This window comes from Rattus rattus, chromosome 15, assembly GCF_011064425.1.
Source record: "Rattus rattus isolate New Zealand chromosome 15, Rrattus_CSIRO_v1, whole genome shotgun sequence".
In the NCBI taxonomy this organism is placed as follows: domain Eukaryota; kingdom Metazoa; phylum Chordata; class Mammalia; order Rodentia; family Muridae; genus Rattus; species Rattus rattus.
Window position 1 is genome coordinate 16,325,650 of NC_046168.1, and position 23,905 is coordinate 16,349,554.

Sequence of the window (23,905 nt, forward strand, 5' to 3'; positions counted from 1 at the left end):
GGGCTATTTTCATAATGTTTGTGTACACTTACACATATAAAGTAATTTATATACATATATGTATTTATACACACAAATCTATTCCTATGCACATATATTTCGATATAACACATGTATTGTACACACATGTATTCCTCACATATGCATTTTTATACTTACAGCATTTACACATACATGCTCATATTCAGTTACTGTCACATAATAATCAAAACACTAAAATCACGGAACAAATTAAAAATGGTAAGGGAAGAAGGCCAAGTAACATATAAAGGCAATAAAGGCATACCTATCAGAATTACACCAGACCTCTCAATGAAGACTCTAACAGCAAGAAGATTTGGAAAGATTGCAGGTAGACTCTAAGAGAACCCAAAAGCAAACCCAGGCTACTCTAACCATCAAAGTACTTTCAATCATCATAGATTGAGAATCAAAGATATTCCATGAGAAAACCAGATTTTTAACAATGCCTTTCTAGTAATCAAGCTCTACAGAGGATACTAGAAGGAAAACTCCAATATGAGGAAGGTATCTACACCCAACAAAAAAATATCATGAACTATCAATCACTGGTCTTCAATATCTCTCAACAATAATGGACTCAATTCTCCACTAAAAAGGCATTGGCTAATGGACTGGATATGTAGACAGGATCCAGCATTTTACTGCATACAAGAAACACACCAAAGTGACAAAGTCAGACACTGCCTTATAGTAAAAGGCTAGAAAAAAAGCAAATGGTCCCAAGAAACAAGCAGGAATGGCAATTTGATAACTATTAAAAAGACTTTAACCAAATGTTATCAAAAGAAATGGGGTAGGACAGTTCACACTCATCACAGAAATAAAATCAACCACGATGAAGTCTCAATTCTGAACGTCAATGACTCAAATGTACATTCATAAAAGAAACTTTACTAATGCTCAAAATACACATTGAATCACATGTGAAACTAACAGAAGTTATGAACCAGTTGATTTTCACAACAACACACACACACAAGCCCACACACACACACACACACATACACACACACCATATCACATTAATACAATAGAATATATTTTCTTCTCAGCACTTCAAGGTTCCCAAAAAAATGACCATAAAAGTGACACAAAATAAGCCTCAACAGACAAAAGAAGATTGAAATAATCCAATACATTCTATCAGACCAACAGGCACTAAGGCTGGACTTCAATAACAATAACACCAGAAAGCCCACATACTCATGGAAAGTGAGCAACTCTCTACTCAATGATAACTTGGACAGGGAAGAAATAAAGGCTTTCTAAAATACAGTGAAAATCAAGGCACAACATACCCAAACTTATGGGCTAGAATGAAAGCAGTGCTAAGAGAAAAGTTTATAGCACTGTGTGCCTTCATAAAATAATTGGGGAGATCCTGCACTATTAACTTAATAGCACTTCTGAAAACTCTAGAACAAAAGGAAGCAAATAAGCACAAGAGTAGTAGATGGCAGGAAGTAATCAAACATGTGATTGAAATCAACCAGTTAGAAACAGAGAGAATGATATACACAGTGAAAAAAATTAATTATTTAAGAAAATCAGCAAGATAGATAAAACCTTAACCAAACTAAGTAAGGGCACAGAGACAATATCCAAATTGATAAAATCAGACATAACAATAGATACTGTAGAAATTCAGATAATCATCAGATCTTATTGCAAAAGCCTATATTCAACCAAACTGTAAAATCTAGATGAAATGGATGATTTTCTAGACAGATAACCTGTACCAAAGTTAAATCAAGAGCAGGGAAATTATCTAAACAGTCCCGTAACCCCTAAAGCAATAGAAGCAGTCATTAAAAACCGTCCAACCATTAAAGCCCAGGACCAGAGGTTTTAATGCAGAATCCTATCAGACCTTCAAAGAAGAGCTAATACCAATAGTACTCAACCTATTCCGCAAAATAGAAACAGAGGGAACACTACCTAATTCATTTTATGAATCCAGTTTTTCTACCAACTAAACAACACAGAAGCCCAGCAAAGAAAGAGAACTTCAGGAAAATTTTGCTCATGAATATTGATGCCAAATTACTCAATAAAAATTCTTGCAAAATGAATCCAAGAACACATTAAAGCTATCATTCACCATTATCAAGTTAGCTTCATCCCGGGGATGCAGCAATGGTTCAATATATAAAAATCTATCAACGCGATCCCCTATATAAACAAACTCAAAGAAAAAAATTACGTGATCATCTCATGTTGAAAACGCCCTTGATAAAACTAACATCATTTCATGCTAAAAGTCTTAGAGGTATCAGCGATACAGCAAAACAAGAGCCAACATCATGATTAAATAGAGAGAAACTTGAAGCAATCCTACTAAAATCAGCAACAAAGCAAGGCTGCCCTCTCTCTCCCTATCTACTTAATATAGTACTCAGAGTTCTTGCTAAAAGAATTAGACAACAAAAGCACGTCAAGGGAATATAAATTGTAAAGGAAAAAAGTCAAGATATCACTATTGACATGATCTTAACCAGCAGACACAAGACATTCCATTCAAGGGCTTCTACGAAGTTTGCTATCTTCTCAAAAGCCCAAGGAACTTTCTAGGGCTTCAGGGGAAACTTTGCCCCTTTGATAGAATATGATAATATACATAAGTGACCCCCAAAACTCTACCAGAGAACTTCTGCACCTAATAAACAAGTTGAGTAAAGTGACTTGATGTCAAATTAACTCAAATTAATCAGTAGGCTTCCTATATCCAAATGATAAACCAGCTGAGAATGAAATGACTGAAACTGCACCCTTTGCAACATACACAGATATTATAAAATATTTTGGTGCAACTCTGAACAAACAAGTGAAAGAGCCACATGAGAAAAATTTCAAGTCCCTGTAGAAAGAAACTGAAGAAGACCTCAGAAGATAGAATGCTCTCCCATGCTCATGGATTGGTAGCATTGACATAGAGAAAATGGCCGTCTTCTAGCAATTCCACCTTATACCAAATATGATTAATACAATCCCCATCAAAATTTTAACATAATTCTTCACAGACAAGGAAAAAGCAACTCTCAACTTCATATGGAAAAGCAAACAAACAAAAAGCCAGGATAGCAAAAACAATTCTCAACAATAAAAGGATATCTGGGGGAATCATCATCCCTGACCTCAAGCTGTAATACAGAGAGGGTGATTAAAACAAACAAACAAAAAACAAAACAAAACAAAAAAACCTAACATGGTATTGGTACAGAGACAGACAGGACAATCAACGGCATAGAATTGAAGACCCTGAAATACACAAACACACATACATGGACAAAGACACAAGCACACACCCACACCCACACCCACACCCACACCCACACCCACACCCACACCCACACCCACCACACACACACACAAAACCTATAAACACTTGATTTTGATAAAACCATACAGTAGAAAATGATAACATCTACAACAAACGGTTATGTTTTAACTGGCTGTCTGAATGTAGAAGAATCCAAATTGATCCATATTAATCATCTTGTACAAAGATCAAGTCCCCGTATATCAAGGATCTCTACCTAACATCAGATACACTACATCTAATAGAAGAGAGAGGAAAGTAGCCCTGAAAGCATTCTCTCGTGGGGAAAGATTCCTGAGGCAATGGCACAGGCTCTATGATCACCAATTGACGAATGAGGTCTCACGAAACTGAAAAGCTTTTGCAAGACAAAGAACACAGTCAATAGGACAAAACAGCAACCTACAGATTTCGAAAAGATCTTCACTAACCCTACATCTGATAGAGGGCTATATAAAAATTTTACACAAACCTCAAGAAGTTAGACTCCAAAAACCCAATCAGTCAATTAAAAATAGGGTACAGATCTAAATGGAGATTTCAAAATACAGGAATTTTGAGTGGATGAGGAGGAACCTAAAAATGTCTAGTTTTTGTTGTTTTTTTTTTCTTTCTAATTTTGGTTATTAAACTAAGCACAGCCTACCACATAGAAGATACACAGAAAATACCAACTTGTAGCATTGTTTCCTCTAAGGTGCAAATTCCTTTAGATGCTCAAAGACCTTTTTACAGCTCTGAAGTCCTTTTACACTCACTCTTGTTTGGAAGAGAGTGTTCAAAACGTTTCTCAGGAATGGATGACCAGAGCTGAACTGTGCCGTGGAACTGAACGGTAAATATGGCCACTCTTGTAGAGCCATATTTCCATTCTTTGGAAAGTCTTGTGGGAAGGAACTCCTACATACCATCCCATCTAATGGCATACACTCATTTATGAATAAAAATTGTAGCTTCACTTGAACATGTACAGTGACTCTAATAGTTGAAGTGTAATCCTGACTTTACAAATTTCCTGACCCATGAACAGTGTGTATTAACTGTAAGGTGGGTATTTAACAGTGTACAAACTTTCCATCCCTCCTAACAATAAAGGAAAACACTGTCAACAAAAGCTAGTTTCAGTCCTTAATACACAGACGTTGGAACCTGTACATCATTTTCTGAAACATTCAACTGTGAAGTGACACAAGAAGAAACATCCAACTCCGTTCCTGAGGTTAGTAACTTAAATTTGTCTTCAATGTTTCTTACTGTCATTTATATCACTCAAAAGTCTTCATTTAGCAAAATGCATCTTCATTCTCTGGGAATATATTGATGGAAAGACTAGCCCTCCTGTGTATCACTTGCATCTGTTTCTCTGTACTCAGTGACAGGGAGGTGGACTTTCTTCTAACCCACTTATATCAAATGTGCACCCCCATAGAGCTCTTGTTACCCCTCCCCTAAGACCATCGGAGAACAGGAAATATACTTTATTTTTCCCTTCAAACCTAGATTGGGTTTCTTGCTTGGACAATGCATTTGTTAACATTTTTTTCAAATACAAAAAATACTTTCGTAAAAATGTTCTTATTTCAAAATCAATGTTTCTTTCTCACAGCACAAATACCTTCCCATTTACGTTGCTGACTGTATGTTATTACAGTGCTGAACAGAGATGATCACAGTGTTGGCCACTAGTCTTCTGAAAGCAAGTGATCCATTCCACTTCACTGATCACTGAAATCCTTTATTAGAGACACTGTCTTTTGAAGTTTTACATACTTGTCTCGACTGCTATTCTCAGGTCCCCAACAGGTCACACCATAAACATTCCAAAACATTGGAGGCTGACTTTGTAATAGAGTCCCACTGCAGTTGCATTTTATATTAACTAGGAGAAAGTAGTCGACAACATTTCTGGATCATACAGGAAAAAAGAACCACCTGCATAAACCCTCCATGTATTTACTACTGCATGGGAATGGTATTTCAAACCTCGTTAGAAGAGCCATTGGGGATGTTGAAATCACTAGCTTGTTTTATTTTCAAAGCATTTGTAAAAGTGTGCTGCCATGTCCTTGAGTAGTGCTCCTGAAAATGATCTCCAAGGAAACCTGTTTTCTAGAATAATTCCTAATAACTTACCTACTTCAAGTTAAAATATACTTGAAAATTAAGAATAAAACACCAAGTTGACCTGAAATCTCCAGTATGTCAGAAATATTCTTAATATCATACTGTACTTGATATGTCAAACTATTCAAATGCAACAGGCATAGCCAGTGAACCATCCATTCACAGATTTTTGAATTTCACAGACACGGGAGAGGATATGCAGGGAGCGTTGTCCATGGCAGTGGCTGCAACTCGAAAGCTCTCTCTGTAGCTTCTAGTTACAATTCATAAGCACCGCTTGTTCAAACTCTGCTAACTTCCTATTTCTAGACAATGAGCTAAATGACTTTGGAAATGGAATTATAATGAAACTGAAACTCATAGCTATTAATACAGAACTGTATGCTATTCATGAAAAAAAAACTAATAGAAACAGAGCAACAATAAGTGACATTATTAACATGTCCTAAAGTTGTACATATTGTTGATTTGTGTGTTTTCTTTGTAAATGAATATTAAACATTATGTGATTTAAATTCTCATTCTCATAGCTGTCACTTATGTATTAAAATATGGTATTTGCACTCAAATTCGAGAAACACCTGTTTCTGCTTATATTATTTCTCCACGATAGTAATAACACGACAATAACATTTCCATGAGCAGTAAATCGTACAAAATTTTCTGGTAATAAATATTGCATATTTCTTCATTATCACAGACAATACATTACAAAAATAATGTATTTCCAAAAGACATTTGAAAAAATATTAATTATAGAAAGAAAAATTAGAATTCACCTATCACGAAAATTTGAAATATAATACTTTTCATTGTAGGAACACTTTTGATTTATCATTTAATTTCAAAATATAGTATGTTTCCAATTCCTAATCAGCTAGCTACAGAAAGCATTTTAGATAAAAGACCATTTCTGTGGTTGTGAGCCTATTCTTTTTACTTCTTTAATTCTCAAAGTGTCTTCAGAAATTTGAGCATCAGTTCTATCTTAAATTATTCAGGATTTATGAATGAGATTATGTCTTTGAAGTTCTCTTGATTAAAGAGTTTTTTGTTTAAGCCTACAGGTCCACTGACATAGAACTCAGGATCCCAGAATGGAGAGCTAAGACCAACCATTCACTTTCAACAGTAAATTTTTTGTCTTAGAATACACAAAGAACAAAATGATAAAACATATAATTCACGATTCTGAGAGTTTAAATTCTAAGTTGATAATCGGTGTCAACTGATATGCACAGACACAGGAAACCATCATATAATCAAGAGTATAATGGAAGCCAGTTTCTAAGTTGAAAATGAGAAAGAAATACTAAAATTTACAGATATCTGTCACCCTTGATAATACCTCTTCTGAAATTCTAAGTCTTGCCTCATTTTTCACTCAATAATTATTGAGAGCACACTGAAAAAAACTTTGCATTTTCTTATTTTTGATTATAGTAAAACATTCTGGTGATTTTTCTCTATTTATTACAATTTGGACAGAATGTTTTACTATAATCAAAAATAAGAAAATGCAAAAAATTATCTTTAAGCATTCTGGCATTATCAGCTTCTTCATTTTATTTCATATGCTGAAAGAAATTTTCAAATTTATTTTAAACATGAATTGTTTCCTTTGCCCATGTAAATATATTTACTTTTGGTATGTAATTTGGTTGCATTTAAGTCCCTTTTCTTACTTTTACTTTTTCCTTTATTTTCCTATTAAAACAATTACATCACTTCAGTTTCCTTACTCCAAACACAACTATAAACATCTCCTTGCTCTTTTTCAAATTTAGGACCCCTTTTCACATTAATCTTAAAGCATACATATATGAGCATGCATACATATATGCATACATAAATATATCTAAATTCATAACAGTATTCCACTCAGTCTGCACAATTAAAATTATTTTTATATTCTTTTTATCTCATTTATGACTTTCATATTTGTCCTATCTATACAATCTTTAAAAACTCTTATTTTATATAGCATTCTATTTAGATATGAATATATTTTTCAACTTAAAAATAAATAATATTACTATACAGTAAAACAGTAGTACAGATTCATACATTATCTTCAGTTCTTCTCTTGTTTCCTATTCCTTTCACACATAAAGTAGATGTGAGGAAATTTTCCATTTCTGAGGAGATTGATACAAAGCTACATAAAGTAGGGATGGAATTTGTGTTTTCTATCAAAAGGCAAGACGAAACACAGTTCAGTGCCACTATGTGCTATCTGCTATTTAACTTTCAGAATTCAACAATTGACTTTCAATCCTAGTATTAGCCATGAACTATATTATCATCTTTCCACATATCTTCATAGTAATTATACACATAATTTGACTGTCCTTGTGTTCGAAGTTCTTTTCCAAACAGTGTCTTAAGACAGCTTTGCAGATCCACATGAGCATAAAGCTCTGACATATAAGTTACTAGATTAATGTGGCCAGTCATACAAGAATGTTATAGCTCCTAACAGCACTAAAAACTCTCTTCATATTTTAACTGTGGCCCATGACAGATAACATCTACTCATATAAAAACTGCATAAAGATCTAGCAATCAAATATACAATCAAAATATAACCAAATTTTCCTTTAATAGTGTTATTGAATGGTGAGCCAGATAGGAGCTGTGAATAGGTACTATCTTAGAGAAATAGGCAACTAGCAGTATTGTAGAAAACAAGTAAGGCTAAGAAATTGTCTAGCAGTAACAATGTATAATTATTGAGGTATTTTTTTTTATTAACTTGAATATTTCTTATATACATTTCGAGTGTTATTCCCTTTCCCGGTTTCCCGGCAAACATCCCCCTCCCCCTCCCCTTCCTTATGGGTGTTCCCCTCCCCACCCCCCCCCCTTCCTTCCCTCCCCCCATCCCTCCCGTTCACTGGGGGGTCAAGTCTTAGCCGGACCCAGGGCTTCCCCTTCCACTGGTGCTCTTACTAGGATATTCATTGCTACCTATGAGGTCAGAGTCCAGGGTCAGTCCATGTATAGTCTTTAGGTAGTGGCTTAGTCCCTGGAAGCTCTGGTTGCTTGGCATTGTTGTACATATGGGGTCTCGAGCCCCTTCAACTCTTCCAGTTCTTTCTCTGATTCCTTCAACGTGGGTCCTATTCTCAGTTCAGTGGTTTGCTGCTGACATTCGCCTCTGTATTTGCTGTATTCTGGCTGTGTCTCTCAGGAGCGATCTACACTTCTGCACTTCTTTGCTTCATCCATCTTATCTAATTGGGTGGCTGTATATATATGGGCCACATGTGGGGCAGGCTCTGAATGGGTGTCCCTTCAGTCTCTGTTTTAATCTTTGCCTCTCTTTTCCATGCCAAGAGTATTCTTATTCCCCTTTTAAAGAAGGAGTGAAGCATTCACATTTTGATCATCCGTCTTGAGTTTCATTTGTTCTAGGCATCTAGGGTAATTCAGGCATTTGGGCTAATAGCCACTTATCAATGAGTGCATACCATGTATGTCTTTCTGTGATTGGGTTAGCTCACTCAGGATGATATTTTCCAGTTCAACCATTTGCCTACGAATTTCATAAAGTCGTTGTTTTTTATAGCTGAGTAATATTCCATTGTGTAGATGTACCACATTTTCTGTATCCATTCCTCTGTTGAAGGGCATCTGGGTTCTTTCCAGCTTCTGGCTATTATAAATAAGGCTGCGATGAACATAGTGGAGCACGTGTCTTTTTTATATGTTGGGGCATCTTGTGGGTATATGCCCAAGAGAGGTATAGCTGGATCCTCAGGCAGTTCAATGTCCAATTTTCTGAGGAACCTCCAGACTGATTTCCAGAATGGTTGTACCAGTCTGCAATCCCACCAACAATGGAGGAGTGTTCCTCTTTCTCCACATCCTCGCCAGCATTTGCTGTCACCTGAGTTTTTGATCTTAGCCATTCTCACTGGTGTGAGGTGAAATCTCAGGGTTGTTTTGATTTGCATTTCCCTGATGACTAAAGATGTTGAACATTTCTTTAGGTGTTTCTCAGCCATTCGGCATTCCTCAGCTGTGAATTCTTTGTTTAGCTCTGAACCCCATTTTTAATAGGGTTATTTGTCTCCCTCTTGGTCTAACTTTTGAGTTCTTTGTATATTTTGGATATAAGGCCTCTATCTGTTGTAGGATTGGTAAAAGATCTTTTCCCAATCTGTTGGTTGCCGTTTGTCCCTAACCACAGTGTCCTTTGCCTTACAGAAGCTTTGCAGTTTTATAAGATCCCATTTGTCGATTCTTGATCTTAGAGCATAAGCCATTGGTGTTTTGTTCAGGAAATTTTTTCCAATGCCCATGTGTTCCAGATGCTTCCCTAGTTTTTCTTCTATTAGTTTGAGTGTGTCTGGTTTTGATGTGGAGGTCCTTGATCCACTTGGACTTAAGCTTTGTACAGGGTGATAAGCATGGATCGATCTGCATTCTTCTACATGTTGACCTCCAGTTGAACCAGCACCATTTGCTGAAAATGCTATCTTTTTCCATTGGATGGATTTGGCTCCTTTGTCAAAAATCAAGTGACCATAGGTGTGTGGGTTCATTTCTGGGTCTTCAATTCTGTTCCATTGGTCTATCTGTCTGTCTCTGTACCAATACCATGCAGTTTTTATCACTATTGCTCTGTAATACTGCTTGAGTTCAGGATAGTGATTCCCCCTGAAGTCCTTTTATTGTTGAGGATATTTTAGCTATCCTGGGTTTTTGTTATTCAGATGAATTTGCAAATTGTTCTGTCTAACTCTTTGAAGAATTGGATTGGTATTTTGATGGGGATTGCATTGAATCTGTAGATCGCTTTTGGTAAAATAGCCATTTTACTATATTAATCCTGCCAATCCATGAGCATGGGAGATCTTTCCACCTTCTGAGGTCTTCTTCAATTTCTTTTCTTCAGTGTCTTGAAGTTCTTATTGTACAGATCTTTTACTTGCTTGGTTAAAGTCACACCGAGGTACTTTTATATTATTTGGGTCTATTATGAAGGGTGTCGTTTCCTAATTTCTTTCTCGGCTTGTTTCTCTTTTGTAGAGAAGGCTACTGATTTATTTGAGTTAATTTTATACCCAGCCACTTTGCTGAAGTTGTTTATCAGCTTTAGTAGTTCTCTGGTGGAACTTTTGGGATCTTAAATATACTATCATATCATCTGCAAATAGTGATATTTTTGACTTCTTCTTTTCTGATCTGTATCCCCTTGACCTCCTTTTGTTGTCTGATTGCTCTTGCTAGAACTTCAAGAACTATATGGAATAAGTAGGGAGAGAGTGGGCAGCCTTGTCTAGTCCCTGATTTTAGTGGGATTGCTTCAAGTTTCTCTCCATTTAGTTTAATGTTAGCCACTGGTTTGCTGTATATGGCTTTTACTATGTTTAGGTATGGGCCTTTGATTCCTATTCTTTCCAGGACTTTTATCATTAAGGGGTTTTAATTTTTTCAAATGCTTTCTCAGCATCTAATTAAATGATCATGTGGTTTTGTTCTTTCAGTTTTTTTATATAATGGATCACATTGATGGTTTTCCGTATATTAAACCATCCTGCATGCCTGGGATGAAACCTACTTGGTGGATGATTGTTTTGATGTGCTCTTGGATTCAGTTTCCCAGAATTTTATTGAGTATTTTGCATCGATATTCATAATGGAAATTGGTCTGAACTTCTCTTTCTTTGTTGGGTCTTTGTGTGGTTAAGTATAAGAGTAATTGTGGCTTCGTAGAAGGAATTCGGTAGTGCTCCATCTGTTTCAATTTTGTGGAATAGTTTGGATAAAATTGGTATGAGGTCTTCTATGAAAGTCTGATAGAATTCTGCACTAAACCCGTCTGGACCTGGGCTCTTTTTGGTTGGGAGACCTTTAATGACTTCTTCTATTTCCTTAGGAGTTATGGGGTTGTTTAACTGGTTTATCTGTTCCTGATTTAACTTCGGTACCTGGTATCTGTCTAGGAAGTTATCCATTTCCTGCAGATTTTCAAGTTTTGTTGAATATAGGCTTTTATAGTAAGATCTGATGATTTTTTGAATTTCCTCTGAATCTGTAGTTATGTCTCCCTTTTCATTTCTGATTTTGTTAATTTGGACACACTCTCTGTGTCCTCTCGTTAGTCTGGCTGGGGTTTATCTATCTTGTTGATTTTCTCAAAGAACCAACTTTTGGTTCTGTTGATTCTTTCTATGGTCCTTTTTGTTTCTACTTGGTTGATTTCAGCTCTGAGTTTGATTATTTCCTGCCTTCTACTCCTCCTGGGTGTATTTGCTTCTTTTTGTTCTAGAGCTTTTAGGTGTGCTGTCAAGCTGCTGACATATTCTCTTTCCTGTTTCTTTCTGCAGGCACTCAGCGCTATGAGTTTTCCTCTTAGCACAGCTTTCATTGTGTCCCATAAGTTTGGGTATGTTGTACCTTCATTTTCATTAAATTCTAAAAAAAGTTTTTAATTTCTTTCTTTATTTCTTCCTTGACCAGGTTATCATTGAGTAGAGCATTGTTCAATTTCCACGATATGTGGGCATTCTTCCCTTATTGTTATTGAAGACCAGCTTTAGGCCGTGGTGGTCCGATATATGCATGGGATTATTTCTATCTTTCTGTACCTGTTGAGGCCCGTTTTTTGACCAATTATATGGTCAATTTTGGAGAAAGTACCATGAGGAGCTGAGAAGAAGGTATATCCTTTTGCTTTAGGGTAGAACGTTCTATAAATATCCGTTAAGTCCATTTGGCTCATGACTTCTCTTAGTCTGTCTCGTCTCTGTTTAATTTCTGTTTCCATGATCTGTCCATTGATGAGAGTGGGGTGTTGAAATCTCCTACTATTATTGTGTGAGGTGCAATGTGTGTTTTGAGCTTTAGTAAGGTTTCTTTTTACGTATGTAGGTGCCCTTGTATTTGGGGCATAGATATTTAGGATTGAGAGTTCATCTTGGTGGATTTTTTCCTTTGATGAATATAAAGTTTCCTTCCTTATCTTTTTTGATGACTTTTAGTTGAAAATTGATTTTATTTGATATTAGAATGGCTACTCCAGCTTGCTTCTTCCGACCATTTGCTTGGAAAGTTGTTTCCCAGCCTTTCACTCTTAGGTAGTGTCTGTCTTTGTCTCTGAGGTGTGTTTCCTGTAGGCAGCAGAATGCAGGGTCCTCGTTGCGTATCCAGTTTGTTAATCTATGTCTTTTTATTGGGGAGTTGAGGCCATTGATGTTGAGAGATATTAAGGAATAGTGGTTATTGCTTCCTGTTATATTCATATTTGGATGTGAGGTTATGTTTTTATGCTTTTCTTCTCTTTGTTTTGTTGCCAAGACGATTAGTTTCTTGCCTCTTCTAGGGTATAGCTTGCCTCCTTATGTTGGGCTTTACCATTTATTATCCTTTGTAGTGCTGGATTTGTAGAAAGATATTTGTGTAAATTTGGTTTTGTCATGGAATATCTTGGTTTCTCCATCTATGTTAATTGAGAGTTTTTGCAGGATACAGTAGCCTGGGCTGGCATTTGTGTTCTCTTAGGGTCTGTATGACATCAGTCCAGGATCTTCTGGCCTTCATAGTTTCTGGGAGAAGTCTGGTGTGATTCTGATAGGTCTGCCTTTATATGTTACTTGACCTTTTTCCCTTACTGCTTTTAATATTCTTTTCTTTATTTTGTGCGTTTAGTGTTTTGACTATTATGTGACGGGAGGTGTTTCTTTTCTGGTCCAATCTATTTGGAGTTCTGTAGGCTTCTTGTATGCCTATGGGTATCTCTTTTTTTTAGGTTAGGAAGTTTTTCTTCTATGATTTTGTTGAAGATATTTACTGGTCCTTTGAGCTGGGAGTCTTCACTCTCTTCTATACCTATTATCCTTAGGTTTGATCTTCTCATTGAGTCCTGGATTTCCTGTATGTTTTGGACCAGTAGCTTTTTCCGCTTTTACATTATCTTTGACAGTTGAGTCAATGATTTCTATGGAATCTTCTGCTCCTGAGATTCTCTCTTCCATCTCTTGTATTCTGTTGGTGAAGCTTGTATCTATAGGTCCTTGTGTCTTCTTTTGGTTTTCTATATCCAGGGTTGTTTCCATGTGTTCTTTCTTGATTGCTTCTATTTCCATTTTTAATTCCTTCAACTGTTTGATTGTGTTTTCCTGGAATTCTTTCAGGGATTTTTTTGCGATTCCTCTGTGGAGGCTTCTACTTGTTCTCTAAGGGAGTTCTTCACGTCTTTCTTGAAGTCCTCCAGCATCATGATCAAATATGATTTTGAAACTAGATCTTGCTTTTCTGGTGTGTTTGGATATTCCATGCTTGTTTTGGTGGGAGAATTGGGCTCCGATGATGCCATGTAGTCTTGGTTTCTGTTGCTTGTGTTCCTGTGCTTGCCTCTCGCCATCAGATTATCTCTAGTGTTACTTTGTTCTGCTATTTCTGACAGTGGCTAGACTGTCCTATAAGCCTGTGTGTCAGGAGTGCTGTAGACCTGTTTTCCTGTTTTCTTTCAGCCAGTTATGGGGACAGAGTGTTCTGCTTTCGTGTGTGTAGTTTTGCCCCTCTACAGGTCTTCAGCTGTTCCTGTGGGCCTGTGTCTTGTGTTCACCAGGCTGGTCACTCGAAGCAGAAAAGTTGGTCTTACCTGTGGTCCCGAGGCTCAAGTTCGCTCTCGGGGTGCTGCGCACGGGTTCTCTGCGGTGGCAGCAACCGGGAAGATCTGCGCCGCCCCTTCCGGGAGCCTCCGTGCACCAGGGTTCCAGATGGCCTCCGGTGTTTTCCTCTGGAATCAGTAATGTGTGCAGAGAGCAGTCTCTTCTGGTTTCGCAGGCGTGTCTGCCTCTCTGAAGGTTTAGCTCTCCCTCCCACGGGATTTGGGTGCAGAGAACTGTTTATCCGGTCTGTTTCCTTCAGGTTCCGGCGGTGTCTCAGGCAGGGCTCCTGCCTCTCCTGGGCCCTCTCCCACGGGCGCCCAGAGGCCTTATACAGTTTCCTCTTGGGCCAGGGATGTGGGCAGGGGTGGGCAGTGTTGGTGGTCTCTTCCGCTCTGCAGCCTCAGGAGTGCCCGCCTGACCAGGCGGTAAGGTATCTCTCCCATGGGTTTTGGGAGCAGAGAGCTGCTGCGGGCGGGATCCGCCGGGTGTGTGACTTCCGGTAAACACAGGGCGTGCCCGGTCCTAGAGGAATTCTGCCTCCGTGTGTCCCGAGATCACCAGGCCGCTTTCTTGCAGCAGGAAAGTTGGTCTTACCTGTGGTCCCGAGGCTCAAGTTCGCTCGCGGGGTGCTGCCCACGGGCTCTCTGCGGTGGCAGCAACCGGGAAGATCTGCCGAGGTATTTTTATATACAGAAAATTAGAGTATTTGATTCATCCATACTCTCGACTATGAAAACAGAACTTGAATTTGACTGCCATTAGAAGTAATTCAGAGCAGCTCATTAAATGTTTAGTGACTACATGCAGTGAAAAATGCATCATGTGCCTTGAGTTCCTCTATTTTTGATCTTTTCTGTCAATTGGAACCTCTCACACAGCCTTGATTTCAGTACAAAGGTTTTCAGATTAGGTATGCCATTTACCATGCTCAGGCTCATTGTCATATGATAATCTGTCATTTCTAGTATGAAAGACTTTGAAGAAGGGTCTTCATGACATAACCAAGGCCAAAGCAGAATGTTGGAAAGATCAGGTTAAGATGATGGAAAAAACAGATTAGAGAGGACAAGTAGAAGAGTCTCCAGAAATGCATGGGACATTCAGCATAAAAAAATAAGTACAACACATCATACTAATAAACAAAGGCTCAGTGTGTGATTGATTTAATTGGATTTGTGTTCCCTCTTGACCAATATAATACATTTTCCCAGTAAGAGAAAGAGAGCCACAAATAAAGTCAAATGTTTAATACAATAAAACACATGCACAAAATCTAGTAGCTGCCTATGTACTCAGTAGTGAGTGGAATATTCGACTTTGAGATAAATAAGACAAGACTGGATACTTCTACTACTCTTCAGAAGTGCACAGAGAATTCTCCCAGACAGACTAACATAAAAGAACCAATAAAACAGATCTAAGGTGGAAAGAGAACAAACTGTCTCTGTGAATGAATCTCACATATAAAAGCCCTAAAGAATCCACTAGAGTCTATTAAGACTGATGCAGAAAATAATCAGACTCTTTGATTCAAATATTAGTATCTTCAAACCTGCCATGTTTTCAAGTCTACATGAAAAACTAAAGAGAATATTAAGAATGCATTCCATCTAAAATAGCATCAGGTCAAATAAAATACTGAGAAAATTATTGAGAATAAATTTAAATTTGGGATAAAAGGAGTACAAATATAATCTGTCATGGAAGGGAGAGAAGATACCGTTTACCTCTGAACTACTGTACTGATGGATTCTGAGAGTCACTGTCTTTAGCTGTGTGCCCACTGCTGATTCCACAAAGTACAAGTGTTAGTTCCAAACCCATTGTCATGCAGTCACAGTGGTTAAATACTCTGGGTCACAAATGAAAAAGATGTAGTCACAAAGACAGTTTTTGTGGGGATGAGATAGAATGGACAACGGTAATTGAGAGACACTCTGAAGAATATTCAAAGTGCACTTCATATGTGTGTGAGGTTGTCTGAAAATAAATATCATCAATAAAAATATATGCATCATTAAAATTTATAAAGATAACAAAACTATGACTGAAAAATAACACGATATTTACGGGCAAAATTTAAAGACATAAATAAATGCAAAGCAATTTTGTGCTTATGGATTAAAAAATAAGATTATTGAAATTTTAATAGTATACAAATCAATCTGAGATTCAGAATCATGATTGTAAAAACTGATATTTTTCACTGCACAAATAGAAAATTATGTAGAACTCTAAGTGAAGAATACACAAAAAAATCTCAAAGGAGCAGAACCAATTTCCACAGATGCCTGGTAAACTGTAGGATTTACATGACCAAGTTTCTAATCTTGCTTTAAAATTATAGTAATCAATATCCTGGTAAGGCTATAAGTAAGCAGATGGTGAAAAAGTATAACCTATATTTTATTCAGTTGATTTTTTTTTGACCAGTATGTGAAGCCCATTCATACAGGACAGCCGAGCCTCCTGCAAATTTTGCCTCAACAAAATTAATATTCATGTCAACAAATGAATTAGAATTCCTACTTTTTACAATGTAGACATATCCGTGAATGGATCAATGTCTGAACTGTAAGTCAATATCAAAGGAGTTTTATAAGAAATCCTCAGGTCGATTCCTCTGTCTCCTGTGTGAGATACGAGTCGACCCGCTAAGACCTGGGATCTCGTTAATAAAGCTACCTCATGCTGTTACATCAAGATGGCTACTCGTGATTCCTGGGGGCACCCCACCCCGCGATCGGAGCGAGAGATGCAGCTCCCCGTTTTGGGGTACGCTCTTTCATTTGGGGGCTCGTCTGGGATCAGAGCGTGACCCCCAGAACTCAATGCCCCTTGGAGGCACGTTGGTGTGAGTGTTGAAAGCTTTCGCTGTGTATGTGTGTGTATGTGTGTGTGTGTACATTGTGCTTCTCGTACTGTGTATTGTGCCATGGTCTAAGGTTTAAGTTGGGTGCACTCGGGTGGAAGGGCTTCCCACCCCGAATTTGAGTGCACCCCGTTTTCGAGTACATCTTGGCAGATGGGTTTCCTGCCCCGTATTTGAGTGCACTCAGGCGGAAGGGTTTCCGCCGGACAGACAGTACACTTGGGCAGATGGGCCTGCCCTATTTGGGTTTGTACTTGAGAAGGGTTTTCCGGACTCTGTTAGAAGGGTTTCCCTACCCGAATAGTCTTTTTTTTTTTTTTTTTTCCTTTTAGAAAGCGCTTTAGGGCGCCCCAATCGGCAGGCTCTGGGGATAGTGAGAGGCGTTCCATGAGCCAGCCTTTGTCGGGTCCTGGCTCTGGGATGTGTGAGAGACGTTCCACGAGCCAGCCTTTGTCGGAAGGACCCGGCAACTAGCAGTCAAAAAGATCTGACTGTGACTTGACTTTGGAGGTCGCGTTCGGCTGCCTATTTAAGTATAGGCACGGACAAGTTTGCTTAGATGTGTTAGTGTCTGTTGTCTGTATTCTGTTTCTGTGTTTGGTATCCCAGAAGCGGTTAAGCTGCAGTTTGGGCCAGGTACTGAAGGTACCAGGCATCTGTGGAAATTGGTTATAGGATGCTTTGTCTTGGTCTTGTTTGTCTGGATTGTTTTCTGTGGTATTGTCCAGTGTCTTTTTGACTTTTGTTTCGTGTTTGAATTTGGACTGACGACCGTGTTTAAAATCTTGGACCGACGACTGTGTTTGAAATCATGAAACTGTTTGCTTTGTTCGTCGAAGAGTTTTACTTGGTCCTCTTGGTGCTTAAGTTAAAAGTTGAAAATAATTTGCCTGAGAGAAATTGTTTTCTGCCAGGAGTTTTATCTTTCTCTCTTGAGCCTCCTCCCCAAGGAGAGATGCCCCAGGTTGGGGGACAAAAGAGCCCCTAAAATAGTTTCAAAGAATCTACAACAAGCTGTAAAGAACTTTGTTTTGTTTTGCCAGTCAAAATTTAGAATTCAGGCTTTGGCAGTGGCCAAGGTCAGAATTAATGTTTTCTTTTCCATGGGCCTTTAAACCCAGTGAGACAGTTTGGTAAAGGGCTGCTACTGAGGTCCTGATAGCCCCAGGTGAACTGGTTACAATTCTTTTGTCAGCTGCTTAGTATCTAGCACCCAGGTTCTAACCATCTCTCCATCCTTTGGTTATTAGTTGTTACTAGAAGCCTAGTGTCATTCGGAGGCTGGTTCTCTTGAGAGGCAAAGCCACCAAGCTGACACTGAAGAGAGGTACTCCTTAAGGGAAAATCTAAGTCCAGAGAGACAGCCAGTAACAGATAGGCTGCCCCTCTGCTCGCCTTTCTGTTTCATAGACAAAGTTGTGCTTATATTTACAATGGCCTTTTTGTCTCAAGAGAGCCTCCTGGTTTAGCTGTGTGACTAAATGCTGTTTGCCCTCTTCAGTAGACCTCTATTCTCAAGATTCTCTTGTTTTCTCACCATCCCATTTGAGATGCTTGTTAGTAGCTGTTACAGGTCTTATTTACCACTGAGGAAAGACGGAATCCTACTGGAGACCAGAAAGAAGGTTCCAACACGGATAGAAGGCCCTCACTTCTGCCTGCTCTCTTCAGACGCCTGAAGGTAGGGAGTGCTCCAGGTCTGCCGCCAGGCTCCAAGGGTGGGTCTCTGAGGGGCTGGAAAATGCCCCACCAATCTGGCTAAGATAAGGAAAGGATATGAAGAGAAAGTTACAGAAACTTGAAGGGTTAAGCTAAGACACTGAGAGATTTATTGTAAGTTGCAGAGAAAATAAGTTGATGTGTGGTTTAGGGTCTGTGCAGAATAGTGGACAGCACCTAATAGCTGTAGAAGAAGATGCAGAGAGACTGAAAAAAAAAAAAAAGAAAGAAAGAAAGAAAGAGGTAAAAAGAGCAGGAAGCTAGGGAAGAAAAGAGACGAAAAGAAGAAGTTAGAGAACTAAAGAGAGATAAAAGATGAGAGAGAAACATATACTGGCCACAGTAGTTAGGGAACCTAGGAAGATAGTACCTGGCAACAGAAGAGAATTCCTGGCTAAAGATCAGTGTGCCTAATGCAAAGAAAAAGGACACCGGGTCAGGGACTGCCCAAGAAAGAACAAGAGGGGCCACTGGAGAGCTTCTTGGTCCTAGAGTGCTGGCTATGTACAGAGATAGAAGGGAAGTGTGGATACAGGGACCCAATGCTCTGTGCTCCAATGCCCCCCCCCCAGTGGGCCAATATCCAAAGACCTTGAGTGCAAGGGGCTACTGGCAACGAACAATACTTATGGACTGCCCGAAGAATAGTGGACCTTGGCGTGGGCCGGGTAACCCACTAGTTCATAGTCATCCCTGACTGCCCCTATCCCTTGCTCATGAGAAAATTGCTCTCCAAAATGGCTTGCGTGGGCTGAAATGGCTGGGTGAGGCCATGTTATGCATATCTACAGACTGTGTATGTGGAGCTTAAGACCTGTCTCAGTGCACCAGAACCTGATGCTGGGAGATGAATGGCTTAGTGCTTTTCTGCCTGGAACACACCGTTCCTGCCAGCCGGGCACTAACAATTATCACCCAATCCAGGACTTAAACTGTGATAGAGTGGCTGAGAGTGTCCCAAAAGATGGGACCACTGGTCAGCTGCCATGGACTAGATTCTCCACTGGTTGGGGACAATCTGGTCACCTTGCTGCCCAATCTGGACCTGGAGCCACCACAGCACGAGTGTCAAGCACTGACAGAAGCCCATGGGAGGAGGAAAGCGACTGGCTGATTGACCCCTGCTGAAAGCCGAGGACCTTGTCCACAGATGGGAACAGTTCTCTTCATGAATGAAGGTCAGAGACAAGTGGGTGCTGCCATGGTGGACAACACGACGTCATCTGGGATGGCTGAACTTCTACCCTCCCAGCACATCAGCACTGCAGATGCCTTTACCATCTCTTGGATGCCCTGGTGAAGCCAACAACTGTGAGTACTATTCATTGCTCAGGATATCAGGAGGGAAGAGATTCAGTGGCATGGGGCAATAACGAAGCAGATCAAGTGGCTCGAAAAATGGCTATGCAGGAGCCTATCCTGGTTGCAGGCCTGCAAGAGACAGCCACTGAGAACTAGGATCGGACTAAGGGATGGCCTCACTTAGAAAAGGCCCAAATTGCTTAAAAGATAAAGGACAATGGCACACTTGAGGGGAAAGCTATACTCCCCAGAGAACAAAGAAAAGACTCACTTTGCCAAATACAGATATGGACTCACTTAGATAAAAAGTTTGTCCAAATAGTTAAGGTGTATGTAATAGACTTCAAGATTTTAGCCAGAGAGACATAGAAAGTATAAGGTATGTCAATAAGTGAATGCTTAGCAAGCAAACAGGGCAAAGAGACCTAGAGAGTTTAGTGAAAAGTCGAAGTGAACTTCACTGAGATAAAACCAGAAAAATATGATCAAGTATTTCCTAGTGCTTGTAGATACCTTTCCAGGAACAGATAGAAGCTTTCCTCACCAAACGAGAGACAGCCTCTGCAATCATCAAGAAGATACTGGAAGAAATCTTCCCCCGGTTTGGAATGCCCAAGGTAATCTGGTCAGACAACGGCCCTACTTTCGTTGCCAAGGTAAGCCAGGGTGTGGCCAAGTATTTAGAGGTCGATTGGAAATTACATTGTATTTACAGACCTCAAAGTTCAGGACAGGTAGAGTAAATAAATAAAACTCTAAGAGAGACCCTGACCAAATTAAATTGACCATGGAGACTGGCACAGACTGGGTGGCACTCCTTCCCTCTTGCTCTCTTCAGAGCAAGAAATACCCCTTCCAGATTCAGCCTTACCCCCTTTGAGATCTTATATGGGGCCTCAACTCCTCTGACTGTATTAGATGATGTTACTGAACCAACATGTCATAGTGCCATAGTAATAATGATTTGTGTGCCAGGCTAAAAGACCTACAGGTGATACAGAAAGAAATCTGCTCACAGCTGACAGCAGCCTATGCCCCGGAGACCCCTGAGACATCCCATCAGTTCCAGGTCGGAAACTGCAGCTACACTGAGCCCAGACATTCGAGCCTCACTGGAAAGGACTGTACCTGGTGCTGCTGACCACCCTGACAGCTGTCAATTCTCAGCCCTCACCAGCCGTGTACTAGCTGTTGGGGCTGAGAGCTGGGACCTAGAGGGAAATTCAGTCATCTTTGTCCTGGGTTCTATCAAGATAGGTGTGGGGATAGGCTTGATTTCCATTACAAATGATGTAACATTGCATATGTTAGTACTCCTAACACTTCTTGGGACTGTGCCTCAGGGATCACAATCTGTATAAGTTTAGAAGTTCTAAAAGCTAGTCATGACCTTGGTGTGTAGGTTTAGATAGTGTCCAGATTGGAATCCTGATGCTAAAGACTTAGTAAGACACAAAAAAAGGAGTTGAGAATTACTTAGGGCTAAGGCTATCTAGGTGCTGCAAGGGCAGCACAAGGACATCTGCTGTTGCAATGCAAGGCTTATAGAGAATTCAGAACTGCCATTCAGGAGTAATTAAAGACTCCATGAATAAACTTAGAGAAAGGTTAGACAAAAGGCAGACAGAGAAGCGCATCAGGGATGGTTCGAGAGCTGGGTTAGTAGATCTCCTTGGATGACTACTCTGGTATTTTCCCTCATGGGACCCTTCTTAGTTTTGCTTCTGCTTCTGATTATAGGTCCATGTGTATTAGAGAAACTAGTTAATAGGTTTGACTCCTACAAAAAGATAGAGACGCTCAACAAGGTTGGTTTGAGTCTTGGTTCACTCAGTCTTCCTGGATGACTACCCTACTTTCTGCTATATAGCTGGGCCATTACTAATAATTTTCTTGGTTTTAGTTTTTGGACCCTGCATGACAAACAGGTTAATTGCTTTTGTTAAAAATCGAGTGAGTGCTGTGCGGTTGATGGTTCTGAGACAACAGTACCAGTCAGTTAGGACAACTGGTGAGACCAAATACGAGACTTGATATCAAAATTCTAAGATTAGAATTACTTAGTAGAAGAAGAGGGGAATGAAAGGAAAATTATACAGATGTAAGGTTTAAAAATATGAAGTTAAAAGAAAATTCAGACTCAGGATTAAACACTGTGAAAAACAAGTCCAGGCAGCCCCGCCCTGCCGCTAGGACTAACAGACCATAAAGATAAAGAAAAGGAATGCAGGAACCAGCCCGAGTTATCAGGACTGACCCAAACCATCTGGCAGGAAGGCACCTCCCCAGCTTACTCAGAGTCACACCTTAACCAGATGTCCTTCAAACCCTGATCGCCCTAGCTCCTAAAATCCTGTACGCTCCAGTCAATACATACTCTCCTGCTGTGCTGTAATCTCACTGCCATGTTTAAATGAGCCAATCACCTATAGCAGCCAGAAATTAGCCAATTGTGTGTAACGCGCCAAACCCCCTAACCTCCCTATATAAACCCCGAGTTTGAGGCTCGGGTCGATTCCTCTGTCTCCTGTGTGAGATCTGAAGTGACCCGGGATCCCGCTAAGACCTGGTATTGCGTTAAAAACGCTACCTCATTCTGTTACATCAAAAAAAAAAAAAAAAGAAATCCTCAGAGGTATATCTTCATGGTCTTGGATAACAGTTAATTCCTAATGTGTCATTAAAGGCACAAGAGAAAAAGCAAACTCCAGAACTCATTCTTTGTTAAACTGAGAAGAGTTTTCCAAAAACATTATGAAGAATACAAAATGACAGGGCATTAAATGTGATAAATTACTTGCAATTGATATATCTTGAGAACATTCTATGCCCAGATATATAAAATTTCCTTTAACTCAATCAATCACAGAAACTCAATGAACCCAACATAAAAAAAAAAAAAAAAGAGCAAATGACTCGAGTAGTCCTACAGAAGATCACGCAAATAGGCAGAAAGCACAAGGCAAAACACTCCAGACTCACCTGCAAGAGAATTCAAGTGAAAGTCACCAATTGTTTTATACTTAAAGATAGTTATTCCAAGACCTCAAACCAAAAACGAAAAAAAAAAAAAAAAAAAACGTTAAAATCAAATCCAAGGACCTTAGGACCATTGTACATTGCTGCTGGTGATGCAGCTTTTTACAGCTGCTACTGAAAGGAACTTGGCAGTTGTTCAAAAATTTTAAAATCGAATTTCTAGACACAAAAGACAAATATTGTCATTCTTTTTATATGGGATACTTAGAGTAGGCTCCTCCATAAGTACAGAAAGTAGATTAGGGGCAGTCAACACAGGAGGGAAGGGGAGTTTTATTTGAAGAACACAGAGATTTTCTTAATAACATGATGAAAAATTTGGAAAATAGTTATGAGTTCTAGAAAACGCTGTGATTACAATGCATGGAACTGAATTATACCCTTAGTAATGGTGGAAACAGAAACTTTTAAAATTATAGTGTATTGTAATTAAAAAGAATAGGTTGTAGGATGTAGATCTCTCCTGAGAGACACAGCCAGAATACAGCAAACACATAGGCGAATGCCAGCAGCAAGCCACTGAACTGAGAACAGGACCCCCATTGAAGGAATCAGAGAAAGAACTGGAAGAGCTTGAAGGAGCTCGAGACCCCATATGAACAACAATGCCAAGCAACCAGAGCTTCCAGGGACTAAGCTATTACCCAAAGATGATACATGGACTGACTCTGGGCTCCAACCTCATAGGTAGCAATGAATATCCTAGTAAGAGCACCAGTGGAAGGGGAAGCCCTTGGTCCTGTTAAGACTGAACCCCCAGTGAACGTGATTGTTGGGGGAAGGGCGGTACTGGGAGGATGGGGAGGGGAACACCTATATAGAAGGGGAGGGAGAGGATTAGGAGGATATTTGCCTGGAATCCTGGAAAGGTAATAACAATTG